This window comes from Mustela erminea, chromosome 2, assembly GCF_009829155.1.
Source record: "Mustela erminea isolate mMusErm1 chromosome 2, mMusErm1.Pri, whole genome shotgun sequence".
In the NCBI taxonomy this organism is placed as follows: domain Eukaryota; kingdom Metazoa; phylum Chordata; class Mammalia; order Carnivora; family Mustelidae; genus Mustela; species Mustela erminea.
This window is the reverse complement of record NC_045615.1, coordinates 149663252-149684242: the sequence shown is the minus strand read 5'-3', so window position 1 is coordinate 149684242 and position 20991 is coordinate 149663252. Positions and strand designations below refer to the sequence as shown.

The following is a 20991-nucleotide window of genomic DNA, read 5'->3' as shown; positions in this document are numbered from 1 at the left end:
ATGTTTTTACCAAATATTTCTAAATATTAGTATAAGGACAGCTGTTTACTTATTTTGGACTTGTCAGGTTAAAGTTTCTAAGCATTAATTTATTCGTTTATGATTTTATAGATAATACTAATGCCTTCATCAAAGTGTTTTTTACCAAAATTCAGTGAAATGCACACTTAAAATAGTTATTATAATATTTATAGCAATGTAAGCTCTCAGAACTAATTAATTGCTTTTTTAACAAGACATTTGCAAAAATGGAGATGACTGGTATAGCCATGTTATCTTCTTTCTTTCTTTATTATCATTATAATATTGATTAGGCTATTTTCTGTTGCTGGAATGAAAAATGAAATTCGAGTTAGTTTAATCAAAGAAAAAAGTCTTGTCCCATATGCTTTAACCATATATGGTTCTATTTAGCATCAGGTACAATCTAGGTGTCAAATCATATCACTAGGACTTAAAAGATCTCTCCTTACCTCTTTGTTTCACTTCTTTAGGACGTGATTACATTAAGTCCGATAACCACGTAGTCTTTCATTTAGAACTGGAAGGAAGAGTTCAATGCTATCCTTTACAGCTTTCACAGGAAAAAAAATAAAATGTATTGCAAGGCTTTGTATGGGACAGGTGACTAATATTTTACCAATTTTTAAGGTCACTGGAAATTTCAAAAGCAATTGGCTCAGAACAGGACTGTGTTTTTTCATTCCCTGAAGTCAGAGTTCAGGGCCTTCTTTAAATTTTCAGTTACAAGAACAGGTAAAATGAAAATGTTAATGCGAATACTAGGAATGCATTCTGAATGCCTAAATCATACATACTAAGTAAATATTTCAAATTGATAAGCATATCTAATGTGTAAAATGGAGAAATAATAAGGTTTTCATACCATCATTCTTTTATTTTTTTACTCTTTCATTTTTATTCTTTTATAATATTAACCCCAAATTAATCTGTGCTAAAATCTGTTTTTTTAATTATTTAAGCCTATTTTCATCTTACCTTTTCTAAATTAAAACATAAAAACATATTACAAATTTTGCATTCTATTGAGATTCAGTCAAAATAAAAACATTTGCTTAGAAGAAAAATTAAGTGTAAACATGCCAAAAATATTATGGTTTATGAAAAAAATATATATTAAATTTAGTTCAAATAGATATTCCTTGGTGTTAGGAATTTAGTGGAAAAAAAAAAAATCAGACAAGCATTCTGTCCCAAATAATGTGACCTACAAGTGGGTATGGGTGTAAAAGGAAATGAAGATGTGCAGACATCAAAAAGGAAGGTAATTTGAGAGAGAGTTAATGTAATAGAGAGGGATAGAGGTTCATTATAATGAACAGTCAAGAAAATTCAAGGACAATTTTAAGACTTGAATGACCAGAGAGAGCTACAGGTAAAAATCTAGATGTTGGTGATGAGTAGTTTTGTTCTCCTAAAAAGAGGACACTATCTGTGTACAAAGCCTTTATAGGGGTATGTTTAAAAAAGAGAGATGATAATGAGATATCACCTCACACCAGTCAGAATGGCTAAAATAAACAAGTCAGGAAATGACAGATGCTGGCGAGGATGCGGAGAAAGGGGAACCCTCCTACACTGTTGGTGGGAATGCAAGCTGGTGCAGCCACTCTGGAAAACAGCATGGAGGTTCCTCAAAATGTTGAAAATAGAACTGCCCTATGACCCAGCAATTGCACTATTGGGTATTTACCCTAAAGATAGAAACGTAGTGATCCAAAGGGGCACATGCACCCGAATGTTTATAGCAGCAATGTCCACAATAGCCAAACTATGGAAAGAACCTAGAAGTCCATCAACAGATGAATGGATCAAGAAGATGTGGTATTTATACACAATGGAATACTATGCAGCCATCAAAAGAAATAAAATCTTGCCATTTGCGACAACATGGATGGAACTAGAGTGTATCATGCTTAGCGAAATAAGTCAAGCAGAGAAAGACAACTATCATATGATCTCCCTGATATGAGGAAGTGGTGATGCAACATGGGGGCTTAACTGGGTAGGAGAAGAATAAATGAAACAAGATGGAACTGGGAGGGAGACAAACCATAAGTGACTCTTAATCTCACAAAACAAACTGAGGGTTGCTGGGGGGAGGGGGTTTGGGAGAAGGGGGTGGGATTATGGACATTGGGGAGGGTATGTGCTTTGGTGAGTGCTGTGAAGTGTGTAAACCTGGTGATTCACAGACCTGTACCCGTGGGGATAAAAATATATGTTTATAAAAGATAAAAAATTATAATAAAAATAAATAAATAAGTAAAAGAGAGAGAGAGACATGTATAGATTAGCCTATTCCATGTACGATGAAGGGTAGAACATGTGTAGTCAATGAGGCGGGGAAGAACCCAATTGTGATCCTGCATATTATTTTTATTCATTTATTTGAGAGAGAGAGAGAGAGAGAGAGAGCAGGAGCAGGGGTCAGGGGCCAGGAGGGAGAAGCAGGCTCCCCACTGAGAGGTGGGGCTTGATCCAAGGACTCTGGGATCAAGACCTGAGCCCAAGGTGGACCCTTCACTGACTGAGCCACCCAGGCACCCCTGTAGTACACATTGTAATCAAAATAAAAAGTTGGGATTTTATGTTGGCAATGGGACACATTTAAACAGAAATTTATCATGAGACTACTTTGATGCATGAATGACATATATTTTTATATTTAGCTATTCCCATTAAAAGAGAGGGAAGGAAATCATGGGGATGGGTGCTCTGCAGACTGTTGTACTCCTTGGCCACAGAAACCTACATTAGATGTAATCAAGCTTGAAATTGCCAATGCTCACTGATTAAAACATACAGAAAGAATGTTTTTTAAGAGCTTGAATGTTACTGAAAAAATGTTAAAAGTTTTTGCTTAGGTAATTAAGATTGCTGGAAAAAGATAGCTTCACTGATATCCTTAAAGAAAAAATAGAAAAATTAATTGAGGCCTATAAAGAAACTTCGATTACAGAAAAATTAGAGTAACTGATATGGAAGATACTTTAAGGATGATATAACAGTATTTTAAGTGTAATTTTTACTCTGATTAATTTTTACGCTTGGTGAAGACTTAAGAGCCTATTATCCTAAAATGCAAACACCCAGGCAATCATTGTATGATACAGTATTGAAATGGAACTCTTTATATCCTATTTGTGCCTGGATTTCCAATGGTCTGCATAAAACAATACAGTCATGCACTACGATATGCAAAAGTATACATTACTGAAGACAGTCTGTCGATTAGAGCTAAAGTGCATGTTTAAACATTAAAATAGTATAAAGAGGTGAAGAAAGAAGATTTCTTTGGAGACAGTTTATAAGATTCTGTGCCTTCCTTTCTCTTAAGAGTTTATTTTTAAGTAATCTCTACACCCAGTATGGGTGTATGGGTGTATGGACAGTTGCATGCTCTACTGACTGAACCAACCAGGCATCCTGGTTCAGTGCCTTGTTGAGCAGCTCTTGCTTCCATGATGACACTCCTTCAACTCAAACCAAGTGAGAGAATATTAATCAAAGGTAACTTTTGGAAAGCTTTTTGTGTGATCCAACATTTTAAGGGGGCTTAGAGATGCCAGTATTAACAAAGGGCCTAAAATGATTAAAAGTGTAATGTTGTGGCTTCGTGGCCTAGCCTGGCACTCTGAGAATATATTTCCACCAAATATTAGGTTGAGGCTGCAGCTTTCTTGAGTTCATTTTCTTTTTAGAAAAGCAATCTGTCCAGAGGGCCTCCCATTAGGAGGAGGCTGACAACTATTGTCAGATGCAAAAGCTGAGGGGGTCGTTTAAGGAAGGCAGCCAGCTCAAGGGCAGAACTACCAATATCAAAAAGCTACCTCTGGAGGCACCAGGGCTGGTATTCAGAAGAGCTCATGGAATCACCCTAAAGGGAAAGGGAAAGGAAGTAGTGTTGAGAATGTGCCTCACCGAGAAGGCTACTGTGCGAGGCTACAGAGAGATTGCTGGGATGCCCAGCCATGAAAGTCTTTCCTACCTTTGACTTTCCCTTCACCCTAGCCCAGAGGATCCAGAAGCAGACCCTGTTGTTACAGTAAAGGAGAAGCATGAATCTGCTGGGAAAACAAAAAGTCTGTCCACATCCACATCTCGTCTGCCATTTTCCTGCCTAAAGTAGGGAACAGTAGGGGAGCAAAGAGAGCTTTACACTGGATCAGAGCACAGAATTACTTGTAAAGATGCTGACCAAACATTTTAATTACTGAAATGACACTGTTCTTAGAAGTCAAAGTGATTATAAGACTTCTATTATTGGAGACATCAAAAAAACTATAGGTTCTCTAAGTGGTGGGGCCTTAGAGTGGATTTGAAATGACAATGCTCAAGATTTGAGTTGATTTTTCTAAAATCCCATTTGTGTCTCATTTCTTAGAATGAATATATATACATATATATAGTATATATATGTATGTATATGTATGCTTATTGAATATGTATGAATATATATACATATATGTATATATTTCTGTATATATACACTATATGTCTACTATACTATATATGTATAGTATATATACTATACAGAAATATATACATATATGTATATATATTCATACATATTCAACAAGCATACATATATATACTATACTATATACTATATATAGTATATACTATATATAATATATATACATATATATGTATGCCTGTTTTCTCATTCACTAGTATTTACACTTTTATAGCCCATGCCAAAACTCGCCTCAGTGTTACACTTCTTGAAGTAAATTTGAGTCATGAGTTAAACAAGTACATGGAAATATAGAGTATATCTGGGTAAGCAGAATGATGTTGACTTGATTTTGCCCCTACTAGGCTGTCATTATTGGCGATGACAAGATTGAAGTGGTCTTCTACGACAATATGCACAATAAATTAAATGCAGAGAAGACGCTCGAAGAACACTGTTTAAGAGGTTTCTATACTTATCTGTATGTTAAATACTTTAAAATTAGAATGTAGAGAGGTATTTTTGAGATAATAGCAATATTTCACCAGATGGAATGAAGAATGTACAGTATACTGAAATTGAAAGATGGCTTAAAACTTTTGAGAATGAGAAATTTAAGAGAAGTTTGGTTCTAAATGACAAGAGAACTGATAAAAGAAGTTGAGATGATCCAATGAATATTAAATAAAAACTGCAGCTTGGCAGACTTGTATCCCTGAAGCAAATAATACATTATGTATTAATAAATAAAATAAAATAAAATTGGGCAAGGAAAAAAAAAAAGAATACCCTGGTTGTTGCTTCCTAGCATTACTCTTTTTCATTCTGCCCAATAGCCATATTACATTAGGTACATAGAAGACAGTGTCTTGGGATGCCTGGTTGGCTCAGTGGGTTAGGCTCTGGGTCTGGATTAAGTCATAATCCCAAATTCCTGGGATCGAGTCCTAAATCAGGCTCCTTGCTCAGTGAGGATCCTGCTTCTCCCAATTTATTTTAGTAAACTTCATTGATTTGAGGATTTAGAATTTGATGAGTTTTGACTTAATACGTTGCCCAAATCCTTAAATTGTACACATAATCACTAATAAGAATGTTTTTGTTCCTTCCCACAGTTCCCTCATGTCTCTTTATAGTTTACTCTCTCCTTCGCCCTGTTGGCTTCAAAGAATTACTGATCCATTTTTTATTAATATATATTAGTTTGTATTTTCTTGAACCTTATAAAAATGGAATTATATGTTTTATATAGTCTAATTCTAGCATCTTTCATTCCACATAAAATTTTTGCTATTAATCCATTTTCTTGCACGAATTTTATTGCATGAAGTTGTGTTGTTTGGTACTTTTAAAATTACTGAGTAATATTTCACTATATGAATACATTATATTTATTTAATCTTTTCATCATTAATGAGTAATTAAATTGCCTTCAAATTTTGCTGTTATGAAAAAGATATGAACATTCATGTTCAGATTTATATGTGCATATATGTTTTTACTTACTTTGGCTGAACACGCAGCTTGGAATAATTGGTTATGTTTTAGATGAGTTTTTAACTTTATAGGAATGTACCGGGGTGCCTGTGTGGTTGGTTAAGCGTCTGACTCATGGTTTCAGCTCCAGTCCTGATCTCAGGGTCATGGCATCAAGCCTGGCATCAATTCAGTCCTGATCTCAGGGTCATGAGATTGAGCTCAGCATGGAGTCTGATTAAGACTCTCCCTCTTGGGGCGCCTGGGTGGCTCAGTGGATTAAGCCTCTGCCTTCGGCTCAGGTCATGATCTCAGTGTCCTGGGATCGAGCCCTGCATCGGGCTCTTTGCTCAGCGGGAGCCTGCTTCTCTCTCTCTCTCTGCCTGACTCTCCGCCTACTTGTGATTTCTCTCTCTGTCAAATAAATAAATAAAATCTTTAAAAAAAAAAAAAAAAGACTCTCCCTCTGCTCCTCATCCCCCAAAATAAAAAAATCTTAAAGAAAAAAAATAATATTGTGCCAGATTTTTCCAAAATAGTTGTATCATTTAAAATACTCAACAGAGGGGCACCTGGGTGGCTCAGTTGGTTAAGTGTCTGCATTCAGCTCAGGTCACGATCCTGGGGTCCTGGGATTGAGCCCTGTGTAAGGCTCTCTGCTCAGCGGGAAGCCTGCTTCTCCATTTCCCAATTGCTCTTGCTTGTGTTCCCTCTCTCTGTCAAACAAATAAATAAAATCTTAAAATAAATATATAAATAAATAAAATACTCAATAGAAAGGTATGAGAGTTTGCTTTTCTAAATCCTTGTCAGTGCTTAATATTATGAAACTTTTAAATTTTAATGACCATTTGCTGGTACTTGTTATTTTAATTTTCATTTATTTGATAGCTAATAATGTGGAACATTTTTTGATGTGCTTATTGGCCATTTACATATATTGTAGAGTATTTGTTAAAATTTTTTCAACTATTAAAATGTATTTGTATTATTAAGTTGTAAGAGTCCCTTTGTACTATGTGCAATGTTTTTTTATCAGATATATGGTTTACATATAAATATTTTCCCATGCTGTGGCTTATATTTTCATTTCTCAGCATAGTCTTTTTTTTTTTTTTTTGCATTTCTATTTTTTAAAATTTTTTATTTTTTATAAACATATATTTTTATCCCCACGGGTACAGGTCTGTGAATCGCCAGGTTTACACACTTCACAGCACTCACCAAAGCACATACCGTCCCCAATGTCCATAACCCCACCCCCTTCTCCCAAACCCCTCCCCCCAGCAACCCTCAGTTTGTTTTGTGAGATTAGGAGTCACTTATGGTTTGTCTCCCTCCCAAACACAATGGAATACTATGCAGCCATCAAAAGAAATGAAATCTTGCCATTTGCAACAACATGGATGGAACTAGAGCGTATCATGCTTAGCTAAATAAGTCAAGTAGAGAAAGACAACTATCATATGATCTCCCTGATATGAGGAAGTGGTGATGCAACATGGGGCCTTAAGTGGGTAGGAGAAGAATCAGCATAGTCTTTTGAAGAGAAAATGTTTTTTTAAGTTTTCAGGTTTTCCTTTCATCTTTTGTTTGTGCTTTGTCTTGTCTACGGTGATATCATATATTATTCTATCCACTATGAGTTTCACAGTTTAGCTTTTACATTTATTATCTATGATACATTTAGGTTAATTTTATAATTGTTTTAAAGTAAGGATAAATGTTATTTTTAAAAATATGGTTATCAAGTTTTTCCAGCATCATCTGTTGAAAAATATTTATTGAAAACCCCATAAACTGGAATATAGTCTGACTTTGGGAGTCATTTTTTTACTCAATTCTTCTTTCACCGCAAGGAAAAAACATGCCAGGAAGCCAACTGAGCTGCTTTTTATACATTCTTCAGTTTGTCCACATTTGGTTATAGGGCAGTGGTCTTCCTGATAGCATGCTTTCTGTCCACCTTGGAACTTCCATCTGTACACCAAGAGAATTTGGTTGGTCAATAGAGATTTGTTCATAAGATACTACCCATTTGTCAATAAATCTGGGAGCTCCTCAGATGGTTCCAAAGTCAGTTCTAGAGGAAGATAGGTTACCTGCTCTCGAGTACCTCCTTGCATTCCTTCAATACTATGCTTTTGTATGAAACATTTTAATTTTTTTTTAATTTTTTATTTTTTATAAACATATATTTTTATCCCCAGGGGTACAGGTCTGTGAATCACCAGGTTTACACACTTCACAGCACTCACCAAAGCACATACCCTCCCCAATGTCCATAATCCTACCCCCTTCTCCCAACCCCCTTCCCCCCAGCAACCCTCAGTTTGTTTTGTGAGATTAAGAGTCACTTATGGTTTGTCTCCCTCCCAATTCCATCTTGTTTCATTGATTATTCTTCTACCAACTTAAGCCCCCATGTTGCATCACCACTTCCTCATATCAGGGAGATCATATGATAGTTGTCTTTCTCTGCTTGACTTATTTCGCTAAGCATGATACACTCTAGTTCCATCCATGTTGTCACAAATGGCAAGATTTCATTTCTTTTGATGGCTGCATAGTATTCCATTGTGTATATATACCACATCTTCTTTATCCATTCCTCTGTTGATGGACATCTAGGTTCTTTCCATAGTTTGGCTATTGTGGACATTGCTGCTATAAACATTCGGGTGCACGTGCCCCTTTGGATCACTAGGTTTGTATCTTTAGGGTAAATACCCAGTAGTGCAATTGCTGGGTCATAGGGCAGTTCTATTTTCAACATTTTGAGGAACCTCCATACTGTTTTCCAGAGTGGTTGCACCAGCTTGCATTCCCACCAACAGTGTAGGAGGGTTCCCCTTTCTCTGCATCCTCGCCAGCATCTGTCATTTCCTGACTTGTTGAGTCATCCCATTTCTTAACAACCAATTAACAATCTTTATCCTGACGGGGAAAAATCTTAGGACCAACCAATCTGACTTTCCTCATTCTCTTATAAAACACTCTACTTTTTGTAGCATCTATAATAACCCAAAGGGGAAACAGAGACAGCAATCATGATGTGACTTCTTATACTATGGCTTGATTTTGCAGTGGAAAAGTTACTTAGTATTAATGAGTTGCGTTGTATCTCTCCCAAAACTCAAATGTTTAAGTCCTAACCCCCAGTACCTCAAAAGGTGATTTCATTTGGGCATAGGGTCTTTACAGAGGTACTCGAGTTAAATTGAGGTCATTAGGGTGGGTCTTAATCCAATATGACTGATGAGTTTAAAAATGAGGAAATATGGATACAGAAACATGCATAGAGGGAAGATTATGTGAAGATACATAGGTAGAAGACAGCCATCTACAAGCCAAGGAGAGAGACCTAGAACAGGTAATTCCTTCACAACCTCAGAAAGAAGCAGCCTTACTAATACTTTGATTTTGGACTTCTAGCCTCTTGAATTGTGAGACAATAAACTCCTGTTGTTTAAAAACCAGAGTCTGTGGTACTTTGCTGTGGTATCCTCTCAAACTAATGCACATAGAATGCAATCCCATGCAAAGGAGATGTCCTTAATCACAGGATTTACCATGATCTGGGGAAAGATCATAATAAGCAGGTGAATATCTTGATCACCATAAGGTCAAACCAGCCTGACTTGCCTATACAGCATGTCAGCTTGCTTCATCTAAGAATTTCCACTTGACTTTTAAATACCCGAAGGCTAATATAAATTTAAAATAAGTCATGGGAATATAAAATATAGCGTGGGGAATATAGCCAATAATATTATATTAACTTTCTTTTAAAAAAATTATTTATTCATTTAAGAAAGGCTGCTCATGAGTGGGGGGAGAGCCAGAGGGAGAGCGAGAGAGAAAATCTCTAGCAGACTCTCCACTAAGTGCAGAGCATAACATAGGGATCAGTCTCATGACCCTGAGATCATGACCTGAGCCATAATCAAGAATCAATTGGCTTAACCAATTGAGCCACCCAGGTGCCCCAATACTGTATTAATTTTCTAAGGTGACACATGGTAGACTAATTGCGGTGACCATTCCACAATGTATACAAATGTTGAATCACTGTTGTACACCTGAATCTATTGCATGTCAGTGATAACTTAATAAGATTTAAAAAAAAGATATAGCAACCAAATTTTCATTTATTTTAAAGACTTTATTATTTATTTGCTAGACCAGAGGGAGGGGCAGAAGGAGAGAGAAAGGGTCAAGTAGACTCCATACTGAGCATGGAGCTGGAAGCGGGGCTCAACCTCAGGACCCTGAGATCAAGATCTGAGCCAAAATCAGACCCTTACCCAACTAAGTCATCCAGGCACCCCACAAAAACATTTTGAAAAAGCTCACTTCACCGTTATGAAATAGAAGAAAGCTATGTACATTACAAAAAGAAATATTTAAAATTTGTCGTAAATGGACACCTGGTTGTCTCAGTCAGTTACGTGGCTGCCTTTGCCTCAGTTTATGATCTCAGGGTCCTGGGATCGAGTCCTCCATTGGGATCCTTGCTCCGCGGGGAGCCTGCTTCTCTCTCTCCTTCTGCCTACCACTCTGCCTGCTTGTGCGCTCTCTCTGTCAAATAAATAAATAAAATCCTTATTAAAAAATACATTAAAAAATAAAATTTGTCATAAACATTAGCCCTGCTATGCCTCAAAGTTAACAAAACTCCAAAGTTCTAGCAATTAGAGTGAGGAGGCAGCCTTGCTAAGCTACTTTCACTGGAAAAGTGGTTAGCATTCTGAAATGCAAAGCTCTTCTATCTTGCAGGGTCCACGGAACCCAGGGAAATACTATTTATCTATCTATCTATCTATCTATCTATCTATTTATTTATTTATTTAATATTTTGTTTTTCCTTCCCAGGCCAGCCTAGAGCTGGGAAAAACTGAAAGGAACTATGAGCAGACATACCTTACTACAAGTTTTGCTAGGTACAGATTACCAAACTACTGATGTAACACAGCACTTGGTGACCATCTTTACTCCAACACGTGACACTTAGTCCCCTTCTCACTCCTGACATTGATCCCCTTCCTTGTCTGTATTAGCTGCCAGACGTCGTAATAGGATTTGCTCATGTTTCTGAACTCCATTATTGTGAATTACTACGTTAGAATGTTTTCTGTTTCCCTCTTTGTCATCAGTTGATCCTTATTTTCAGGTATTTTGCTTCTTACACATGAGCATGGTTCCAAAAAACATCTGCCTCTGAATTTGAGGTAGGAAGTCCACAGAGTCATGATGCTATTTTGAGTGAAATTTCTTTCTAGTGTCACTTCTACCATTTACCTATTTATTATGTCTTCCCATAGCAGCCATGAACAGGCACTGCTGCGAATGCCCGCTGTGCGGTATCAATGACTGACAGCACCAGCTGTTGGCCCTCGAGACCCACAGTGGCATTCACCCTGAGCCTGCACATTCCCGGGGCTATTCCCAGCCAGTAATTTAGCACAGCTGCAGTACCAGCATTGACTCATTCTGATGGTTCCTGAGACTTGAATCATGGGGAACTTTGTCTCTGGTGTCTACATTAGCCTCGCTGAAATTTTCAGAATTTTGCTGAAATTCGAGACTCTTTCTACCCAATTCTCATACATTCATCCTCTCCTGTTACACATGTCCGACTGCTTTAGGATCTGAAGGCTACCTTCACCTACTCCTTCTCCACTCTTTATTCTTCACGGGAGTTTCCTGCAATTAATCTCACACCATCCTACTCTCTCTGGACATCTGTTTCTTAGAGGATTCAAACCAAATCTCTGCCACTAAGGAAAATTGCTGTAGTACCTGTGCGTGTGGTGTATGTGTATGTGTATTAGTGGGAGTGCCATTAAAATTCCTATCACTTGTGAAAAACCAATATTCATATCCCTTGTGGAAAAACCACTCCTCTTTTGATAGGTCTGCCATATAATATAGCTGCGAAATAAAAATAAAGCTTGACATTGGGGAGGCTATATGCTATGGTGAGTGCTGTGAGTTGTGTAAGACTGATCATTCACAGACCTGTATCCCTAAAGCAAATAATACATTATATGTTAATTAAAAAAAACAAAAAGCTTGAGCTACTACAGTTTAATCATTTAAAACATTTAAAATGTTTTAAAAACAAATATTAGAAAACAGAGAACTTAATAGGGGAGATAAAAATGCATTCCAAAAAAAAGATAAACCCCAAACACTCATATGACATTTTATTTATTTTCAACATTTTATCATGTTCTAAATAAGAAAAATGTTATAAAACTGTCGTTAATTGGCTGACTCCTGACATTGTTATCTACATGCTTTCAAAGCTATAAATTGGATAAAAATGGTCAATAATAAGAACAAAACACCTCCTACATATATTGATTATCTGGGGGACGTGCAGCTACAAACAACTCCATGTATTGTAGAGACGAATGCTTTTTGTCTAAACTTAAGAAGACAGAAAAAAAAAGACAGTACCACTTCTGCTTCCTTCCTAAGTCCAACTATACTTTCTCAAACTTTCAAATGTTCCACTTTATTAATCATTTTGTATTCTATTTTATAGGAAAGCCCTGATGGAATCAGATTATTCCATATATTTTTACTAAGCAGAGTTATTTCGTTTTCTCTAATTTCTCCTTTGGGGTTTTCATAAAAATTACATCCATCACTTAATAAAATTATATTGCAAAATAAGATTTTTTTTTAAGATTTTATTTATTTATTTGACAGAGATCACAAATAGGCAGAGAGGCAGGCAGAGAGAGAGAGAGAGAGAGGAGGAAGCAGGCTTCTTGTCGAGCAGAGAGCCCAATGTGGGACTCAATCCTAGGACCCTGGAATCATTACCTGAGCCGAAGGCAGAGTCTTCAACCCACTGAGCCACCCAGGCACCCCAAAATAAGATAAATTCTATTAAGTGTATATTTACTGCTAAAGAAGGTGAGGCTATCACACCATAAAAAAAAATTTTGTAATATGTACCCATTTATCTTTACAGTTATTTAAAAAATTATGACTATGTAATGAAGAACAGTTGAAATACTAAAAATATTTGTTGAAAAGTTCATTTTCCCAAATATTCCTCTATTCTATGCTTTTGTCCATGCTAATCTATTTTTTGAAATTTCTTACCTATCTTTTCTATCAAAAAAACACCCAGCTAAACCTCTGTGGCAGATCTTATTTTCTAGGATTGCCACAAAACAATTCTCACATTCCATGGGCTGTTCTCGCAATGAGATGTCATGTTCCTTCTATGGAGAGATGGTTCTATTGCATTCCACTAGCATCTGGATAGGCCTGTGCCCACAGCAAAAGTATGTTTTATAACTTCCCAAAATCATATCTTAAAATGCAATACCAACCCCTTGGTTGTCTTCAGATGCTCACTTTTGAGTTCCAGCCCCCATGCTGAAGGTCAGGCAGGAAGAACTTGCAAACCACTTGAGAGAATCATCTCCACAACAATTCTTCCAATTCCCAATCAGGCCATCCCAACTCAGGCCACAATCAGCCAGAATGAATCTTCCCTGATGAGTACTTCCCACATTGTACGTTCAAGGTCTTAATATTTTGCTGACAATTGTTAACTGTTGCTTTAAGGCATTGTTTTGAAGTGGCTCACATGCAGAGATGTTAGCTGGAACATCACTGTTGTAGTCTGGTTGAGGCTGCTATAACAAAATGCCACAGACTAGAATGACTGTAGAATGTAAATGTAGAAATTTATTTCTTAGGATGCTTAGATGACTGTTGGTTAAGTGTTGGCCTGGATTTTGGCTAGGTCAGGACCCCAGGTTCTTTGGATCCAGTCCTGCCTCAACCTCTGTGCTTAGTGGGGAGTCTGCTTGAGATTCTCTCTTCGTCTCCCTCTGCCCCTCCTTCAGCTTACGCATGTGTGTTCTCTCTTTCTCTCTCTCTCAGGTAAATCAATAAATCTCTAAAAAAACAGAAATTTATTTCACACGATTCAGAAGTCAAGATGCCAGTATGGTCTGCTTCCAGTGAAAGCCCTCTTCTGAGTTGCAGACTGCCAACTTCTTGCTGTGTCCTCACATAGTGGAAGGACCAGAGATCTTTCTGGGACCTCCTTTAAGAGGATACTAATACCATTCATGAGATCTTTGTCCTCATGACTTAATCACACATTTGTTTTTATTTACATATTTTTTATATTTACCTCCACTTTATTGCATTGCTTTGGCCTATTTTATGCCGTTGGTTTCTGATTTAATATTAGAGTCTTAGAATTTAGAAATAAATTCTAAATGGCCTTAGTCATCATCAAATTGTTTTATAATTAAGATCAAACGTACAGAAATAATAACTTACCCAGGACTTATTTTTTTTTTAAACTAGTGTTTGAAATCAGAATCTGGTCTAAATCACAAATCAATATCTCTTACATTCTCATGCATTGTATATGATTGTGCTTAATGATTTGTTTTAAAACTCAAATCAAGAAAGTTCACCAAAACTTTGTAATGCAATATAATAACATATCTCACTTATTTAGGAAATTGTAGTACTATTCTCTGTCCCCAACACCTTTTATTTCACTGGTCTTTGAAGCGCTGGCAAGTCACACAATTTTTCTTATAGATATGGTGTTTCTTTAGTCTATAAGACTGAATATGTAAATTCTCCTTAGAGTATAATTAAAAAGACAAGCCATAGTTTGTTCTCCAAGTTAAATTTAAAGTTTCACCTACATAAACTCATGACTCATTTTATTCCTATAGAATAAATGCTACACACAGTATTAAATAACAAGGCTTCTTGGCATCAGTAATGTGTTTTAAATATCTTTGTTTTTTATTTACTTAGCTAGTAATATCTGATGAATTTCATATATCTACAAATTCTTCTTTAAATATATATATGATAAACTAATGTTGCCTAAGTTGTATGTTCTGAATCATGTATTTCTCTGCTGTGCATTTCACCTTATTCTTAGCATATGATATGTAGAGCAAAATCTCTAATTTTTGTTTTATTTGGCTTTTATGTCCCAAATTACTTTTCATGGCATATAAAATGTCTTGTAACCTTTGAAAGCTTTGCTTGGGCCCCAAATTTTTCATTATTCTCCCAGAGAGTATTTTATGCTTACCCTATCAGATTGCTTTAACTGTTCTGTGCACCTTCTATCCTATTAAACATGACTCATAGCCTTCTCTGCATAGTGATGATATAATTTTAAGCCCATATATAATAAACCATGTTTTGCCTATCATCTTGATCTTAAGGAATTCTAGAGGTTTGAAAAGCTGCTTTTGTGAAAATATTCATACAATCAGCCTTGAAACTATATGAAAAACATTTATAAAGCAAGAAAAAAATAGCTAGGTTTCTATCATTCCACCAAGAAAAATGGTTTTAATTTAGAATATATTCTTTTCTAATCCTTCTCCATATCCATAACTAAATTTTATATAATTATTAAACAATAAGTATTTTGAAGAAGCAACATAAAATATTTATTGTGAAATTATATTTTCATGCAATTGTTGCACAAAATCTTCTCTGTATATTAATTCAGTAAATTTTAATATAAAAGGAAAATACAAGCTCTGACAAGCCCTGATCTGTGGAATGTCTATAAAAAGTAAAGTGAAATAGTAAATAACATGAAAATAGCAATATATTTTCCTGAGATAGCTGTGGTCATGACCATTTTTGGACATAACATAATATTATGTTATCACAAAAAATGAATATATATAATAGCCAAAACCCATGCAAATCTATTTAAAGTTAAGTTTTAATGACTTGAAATTAAATAAAAAAATTTTGTTTGTAGTCACACTGTCTATACTTCAGGTGCTTATAGTTTAATACGATTAGTGGCTATCATTTGAGAGCATAGATTATGTAACACTTCCATCAGTGCAAAAATTTCTACTGGGCAGGGCTTTTGTTAAATAGAAGATCTTATATAGGCCCCTGTATCTTCTGATAACAAATTAAGTCAGTAAGTCAATGTCTTTGAATTAAGGTTCCATAGATAGCTCTTTTTAAACTTCTAATTTCCCAATTGAGCCCACAAAAAAAATTGGCTTGAGTACATTGATCTCACGGCTTTTTAAAAAACTGGTCATGTTTACTTCAGCATCAAAGTATACATGTCACTTATAGTGTTTGGCTATTGCAGAATAACTTTTAAGTTAACTAGGAAAATAATTTATCTAAATCAAAAACAACAATGGATTTGCCATGAAGCAAACCACCAGGTATTTTTGAATTATTAAGAGATAGATTATTCTTTTTTTCCTAATTTCCAAAAGGGAAAAATTTTCCCCTTAATTCACATTCTTTCACTCTTTTTACCATATTATTCATTACACTTCTGGAGAAGAATGACTTATGTCTTGGTAAATTTGGGAAGGTAGACATGACTCTCTCCTGCCTTAATTCTTCATGGGAATGAGACCTAGAAAGGAATGAGAACAAGTATTTTCCGTTTCCTGTTAAAGTCAACAGTATTTTGGCTTGTACAAATATTTTTCTCATCAGTTGGTCTGAAGCATGGAAACAACAGACTTAGCTAATCAGTTATTGCCTTCTGTATGTTATCTTTTCTTGGCCTACTCCTAAGAGCAATATTCTATACAACACCAAAGACTGAGGAGCCTTCCAAACAATATCCAACCAGCTTTTTATAAAAAGTCATGAGCATATTCTACAATCCATGAGGAAATTCAAAGGACCCAGAATAGCTAAATGATTCTTATAAAGAACAAAGTTGGACAATTTAAACTCCATACTTTCACATTATTGTCTAGTATTGACATAACTATAAAAATAGAGCTCAGTGGAACAGAAGGGAGACCAAAAATGGGTTCAAAAATATATGTATTCAATTATCTTTTGAAAAAGGTATTGAGTGTATTCAATGATGAAATGGTAGTCTCTTCTAGAATTGATACAGGAAAATGATGGCTATCCATGTGGTAAAACAAAACTCAAACCCTTGGACTGGTATTTCTTAAAACTTTTTTTTTTTCGTTCTCATTTTCCCCTCACAATAATCTTTTTTTATTTTATTCTTTCCTAATCAGCCCTAAAACTGTGAGAAATAAAGTATCTTTTTTTCTGACTCTGTGACTAAGTAGAAAGCTCCGAGTTTGGTCAAGTTATCCAGGTTTAGGTGAACTCTATTCCCAAATAAGAATGATACTTAGTTCTATTCTAAAGCCCCCCCCCCCCAAATAAATTTGAATTTAATAGCGTCTCCAGGAGAAACTGTAAATGATTTCCAGAAAATTGTGCCTCAGGCCAAAGTCACTGAGCTTTACAACCTGTTTGCTTAAATGATTTTAGAAGTGTCTGTATCTAGAACGAAAGCCTCTGATCTAACAATCGAATACAGTTGTTTAATGGAGACTTCTGGGGTTTTAGACTCAAAGCTGCTTGCAGCAGTTTCATATACCTACTGAAGAGAAAAATACTAGCTTGTTATTGAGTGTGGAAAGAGATTGCTGTCAAGGCAAAGCATATGACTCTTGGAAAAGTAAATAAAAGTTTGAGTAGAGACAGAGTAGCTCAGCAGAGTTTATTGATAAATTGGAAATGGCATAACATATTCAAGAGTATTTCACAGGGGAGAATTCAGGGGCAGTTCACCACATAGTTAGTAGTCCCCAGTACTCACAGAGGATACATTCAAAGACCCCCAGTGCTTGCCCGAAACCCTGCATATACTAGGTTTTTTCCTATACCTATGATAAATCTTAATTTATAAACAAGACACAGTAAGAGTACAATAATAATAAAAGAGAAAATAACAATACAGTGTAATAAGTTATGTGAATGTGGTCTCTTTCTCTCTCTCTCAGAATATCTTGTTGTACTGTGCTCACCCTGTTTGTGATGACATGTGATGGTAGAGCGCCCACGTGCTTAGATGAAATTAGATGAGTGATATAAGTGATACGGCGTAATGTTAGGCTACTATGATCTTCTGACAATATGACCGAAGGAGTATCATCTGCTTCTAGACATCAGTTGAAAGTGGTTAACTGAAACTGCACACACACACACACACACACACACACTCACACACAAATGGGGAAAAGGGAGGACTTCTGCATACATAGACTGCCTCACTGCTTGGGTGGTCAATGAAAGAGTACTTTGATGGTTGGTCTACTTCCTTTGCTGTAAGCTCTGAACCCTATGAATTTCTCCCAGCCAAGCCAAAACATATTACTTAGTTCACTGACAGTAGTTCATAAAATGAAAGTTGTGAATTCTGATGGACCTACAGATGGTAAATTCTGGTGGGAAAAAAAAAAAAAAAAGAAAGAAAGTAAATATACACAATGGGTAGAGCGGAAAGTCATGAATGTACTTAAGAATTAGTCTCCTGCCCGAGGAACATATCTGGATATTGACATACTATTAGGCTGAATATAACCACCTTTTGATATGTTCAGGTAAATGGGCCCTAGATGGTGAGATGATAAAAAAATTCACATATAATGTACTAAGTTAAGGAAGTCTCTAGGGTAATTTAGAGAAAGAATAAAGGTGATTTTCAATTATATGCCCACTATAAAGACCCTGTTGCCGGCATAGGAGAGGATTGAAATGCTAATGAAAATGCTTCATTCAGGTCTCTAAAATTGATTAATTTTGTTCATGAAATGACAAACATGGGCTTCATCAATACATGTACAAAGAGAGCAAACAGCAATCCATTATCTTTTCACCGGGTGAAGCCACTAATGTGCAAGGAGCTGTACTCAATATGCACAGAGGGGAAAATACTTGAAGATGGCTTTGGCACAGTTCTTTTTGATAATGGTTAATAAGTAGATGACCTAGGAAGTCCTCACCTAAGAATGTTTTAGCAGCTCTCTCTAGATAGTTCTCTTTAAATTGCTTATGGTAAATTAACTTGAATTTATTGGATGCAGCTAGCTGGAGAATGGAAATATACACATAGACGCTCTACCCACAAGCCTAATGAAGTATAAAAACTAAGAAGCTCCAAATTAAATGATTTCCTCTTAGTTAATGTGATGCACACTTAGTAATCTTCCATTATTTCAGAAAGAAAACATGTGCTAGCGTAGAAAGAGATGCATTTCTTTTTCCTTTTTTTAATCTATATCTTATTGCTTGAGTGTTTTGCAGAGATTGATGTTGCTATATTTGCATTTACTCTTTGTTTATATCCTTTGCTAGTTTGGTGTTGGGTAAAATATAATTGTGCAAGCTTGCTTTTCAATAAATTCTTAGTGATTATTCTCTTTTGAACTTCTTTTTTAAATTTTTTTTTTTTTTTTTAGATTTTATTTATTTATTTGTCAGAGAGAGAGGAGCGAGAGTGAGCACAGGCAGACAGAGTGGCAGGCAGAGGCAGAGGGAGAAGCAGGCTCCCTGCCAAGCAAGGAGCCCGATGTGGGACTCGATCCCAGGACGCTGGGATCATGACCTGAGCTGAAGGCAGCTGTTTAACCAACTGAGCCACCCAGGCGTCCCTTGTTTTGTTTTTTAAAGAGAGAGAGAAAGAGTTTGCAGAGAGAGGGGCAGAAAGAGAGGAAGAGAGAGAATCCTGAAGCAGATTCCCGGCTAAGTGTGGGGCCACGTGCATGGCTCTATCCCATGACCCTGAGATTATGACCTGGGCTGAGATCAAGATTTGGCCGTTTAATTGACTGGACTACCTGAGTGCCCCTGTTTTGAACTTCTTATTTAAAGCACCTAACACTGACTTAAAAACTAAGATATTTCAGATTTTTCTCCCACATTATTTAGAATACATACGGTTTTAAGTCTGTGATCTATTTTGAATTAGTTATTGTGAAAGGTATAAAGTCTATAAGATCTGTGTGTTTATGCTATTTTTCTTTCTTTGCATGTGGATGTCCAGTTGTTCAAAAACCATTTGTGGAAAAGAGTATCTTTTATACATTAAAATTACCATTGTGTCTTTGTCAAAATCAGGTAACCTATCTTGTAAAGTACTCCATGGACTTAAAAATAAATAGCATTTTGGGTAAAGTTGGTTAATGTTATCATTCAAATATATATAAATGTTTTGTTCTACTTTTTCTATCAGTTCCTGGGAGAAAGCTGTTGAATTTCAAAATATGACCTTGAATTTGTCTGTTTCTTAACTTTTTAAATTTTTGACACATTTTTTGAAGGTCTATTATTTGAAGGCATTTTCTTGATTACTATACATATGTTTTTGATCAACTGGCCCTTAATTACTAAGAAATACACATCTTTAAATTTGGCAGTATCCCAGTCTTGAAATGTACTTTGAACATTTAACGAGGCCATGACAACTATCCTATGGTCATGGTACATATGTTTTTCATCCTTATGCTTTTGATCTTTATGTGTCTCTATGTTTCAAGAGTGGTGTTTTTATAAGAACTGCACAATTGCATGTTTTTACTTTTTTCTTGTGTAAAAAAAAAATACACATAGTGACAGTTTCTATAATAGAGAACACAGGAACGCTTTTGTGTTATGAGAGTGGCTGAAGAAAAGGAGAAATAAGAGTAGCCATCTTGAAGATGGAGGTATGACTGATTTATATAGGAATTAACACAGTACCTAAATTACAGTATAACACAGTAATACAACAGAACTCCATATTCAATCTATTTGGAGAGTTTGGCTTGTGTATTTCCACCTTGCACAACTGCATTTTCAGTAGGCTTACATTTAAAATTTTTTTTTAGGGGAGGAGTCAAGATGGCAGAGAAGCAGCAGGCTGAGACTACTTCAGCTAGCAGGAGATCAGCTAGATAGCTTTTTTTTTTTTTTTTTTTTTTTTTTTTAAATTTTATTTATTAATTTGACAGAGAGAAATCACAAGTAGATGGAGAGGCAGGCAGAGAGAGAGAGAGGGAAGCAGGCTCCCTGCTGAGCAGAGAGCCCAATGCGGGACTCGATCCCAGGACCCCGAGATCATGACCTGAGCCGAAGGCAGTGGCTTAACCCACTGAGCCACCCAGGCGCCCCTAGATAGCTTTTTAATAGAAATTTTCCTGAGCTGAATTTAAGTTCAACAAATTACTGAA

At 35.9% G+C, this 20991-nt stretch overlaps 1 pseudogene; it reads left to right on the top strand.

The window, feature by feature from the left end:
* Positions 1 to 20991, top strand: part of LOC116582704 — a 52460-nt pseudogene that overhangs the window by 4844 nt on the left and 26625 nt on the right.